The sequence below is a fragment of the Callorhinus ursinus genome, unplaced genomic scaffold (assembly GCF_003265705.2).
Source record: "Callorhinus ursinus isolate GAN/ISIS: 27379988/994484 unplaced genomic scaffold, GSC_fseal_2.0 scaffold14, whole genome shotgun sequence".
In the NCBI taxonomy this organism is placed as follows: Eukaryota; Metazoa; Chordata; class Mammalia; order Carnivora; family Otariidae; genus Callorhinus; species Callorhinus ursinus.
In genome coordinates this window covers 1,721,321-1,723,685 of record NW_027397076.1, presented here as the reverse complement: position 1 = coordinate 1,723,685, position 2,365 = coordinate 1,721,321, and the positions used below count along the sequence as shown (strand labels likewise).

Sequence of the window (2,365 nt, the reverse complement as noted above, 5' to 3'; positions counted from 1 at the left end):
TCTTTATCTCACTTGGCCTCTCAGCAGCACTGGACACAGTGGAGCACTCCCTTTCTCATAAAGCCCTTTCTTCTCTTGGCTCCTAAGCCACCCCACTCCCCCTGTTTTCCTCTTACCCCACTGGCTGCTCCTTCTCCACCTCCTTTGTAGGCCTTCCCTCCTCCTCCTGACTCTACATGTGTTGGAATTCCCCAGCACACAGTTCTATTTACTCTCCTTTCCTCTGTGAACTCACCTAGTGGCATGAAATTAAGTATAATCTATATTCTTTTCTTTTCTTTTTTTTTAGGTTTTATGGTTTTATTAACACAGATATGATGTGCACAACAAGCTGTCTATTCATTTTCTTCGCTGCGCAGCCTGGCGTTGGGATTGGTGACTCTGGTTGCCAGCTGGGCTGCTCTTTCCACAATAGCTTTGCGGTTCCTGGAGGAGACATTGTGAGCAATCTCTGCACAGGAAGATTTGTTGCACATCAGCAGCACTTCAAGCTCCTTAACGTTGTGGACTAGGAACTTCCGGAAGCCACTGGGCAACATGTGCTTTGTTTTCTTGTTGCTCCCGTAACCAATGTTGGGCATCAAGATCTGGCCCTTGAATCTTCTGCACACCCTATTGTCAATGCCTCTGGGTTTCCGCCAGTTGCGCTTAATTTTGACATAGCGGTCTGACTGGTGCCGGATGAACTTCTTGGTCCTCTTTTTAACGATCTTGGGCTTCACCAGAGAGGTCTGAGGGCAGCCATGATGCCCAGTAACAGATGGCTGCCACCTCCACAGGCAGCGCCGAGGAAGAGAGAGAAGCTCTTTTCTTTTATTTTTTTAAAGATTTTATTTATTTATTTGACAGAGAGAGACACAGAGAGAGGGCGAACACAAGCAGGGGGAGCAAGAGAGGGAGAAGCAGGCTCCCCGCGGAGGAGGGAGCCCAATGCGGGGCTCGACCCCAGGACCCTGGGATCATGACCCGAGCCGAAGGCAGACGCTTAACGATTGAGCCACCCAGGCGCCCCAGTATCATCTATATTCTTGAGGCTTCCAGTTTTGTTTCTCTACTCTCACCTCTTCCCTGAGCTCCAGAACAGTGTGTCCGGTTATTTATTTTGGATTCACTGAAAGAGGTGAATATCAACATGGCAGAAGCAGGCCTCCTGATTCTATCTCCCATCAGTAAGTGGCACAGCCAGACACCCAGCCTGAATCCTCACTTAACCCCTGGTACCGGATCCAATCCAACAGCAAACCCCAGACAGGTCACTTTCCAACACCTCATCAGTTACCATTCTAATCCCGGGTGCTTGTGTCCCTGGTACCCCGATAAGACAGTCCCCACTGACCCTCCACTCACTCTTGACACCTGCATCCAATTCTCCACACGACAGCTGGAAGGATCTTTAAAAGCCATAAATCAGTTTATGGATTTTTTTTCTAAAAACCCTCTAATAATTCCCCAGGGGACTCAGAATAAAATCCCAAACTCCTTACACTGGCATCCAAAGGCTGATATAAATAACCCCTGGTTATCTATTCAAACCCACCTTCTACCACTTGGTGCCTGGGGTGATAGTTCCTCAAAGTTTTGCACAGTTTGCTCCTTTACTTTATTTACGTCTTTATTCAAATGTGATCTCTTCAGAGAGGCATTCTTTGCCCACTGTTTGAAACAGTCTTTCCATTACTCTCATTCCCTCTAAATTGTTTATTTTTTATTACATTTTAAAATTTTAATTCCAGTGTTGTTAACATACAGCATTATGTTAGTTTCGGGCATACAATATAGTGATTCAACAATTCTGTACATTCATTACTCAGTGCTCATCACAACAAGAGCACTCCTTAATCCCCATCACCTACTTCACCCATCCTCCTCCCACCTCCCCCCTGTAACCATCAGTTTGCTCTCCAGAGTTAAGAGTCTTGTTTCCTGGTTTCTCTCTCCCTCTTTTTTTCGTCTCCTGTGCTCATTTGTTTTGTTTCTTTAATTCCACATGATGAATGGACAAAGAAGATATGGGATCTATAAACAATGGAAAATTTTTAGTAAAAAGAATGAAATCTTGCCATTTGCAACAACATGGGTGGAGCTAGAGAGTATTATGCTAAGTGAAATAAGTCAGAGAAGACAAATGCCATATGATTTTACTCAAATGTGGAATATAACTTATTTTTATAGCATTTATACTACATTTTTAATTAAATTTTATATAATTCATTATATTACATATTGCATATGTTATAATTATATATCATATATAATATTCATAATATTATATTTTATATAATTCATACTGTTAACAGAATAGATAAGAAAAGCTATATGATGCAAAAGCACATCTGACAAAAAATACCTAGTCACGATAAAATCT

At 42.7% G+C, this 2,365-nt stretch overlaps 1 pseudogene; it reads right to left on the bottom strand.

The window, feature by feature from the left end:
• Positions 1 to 295: 295 nt before the first annotated feature.
• On the bottom strand, positions 296 to 760 carry LOC112831407 (large ribosomal subunit protein eL32-like; annotated as a pseudogene).
• Positions 761 to 2,365: the final 1,605 nt, after the last annotated feature.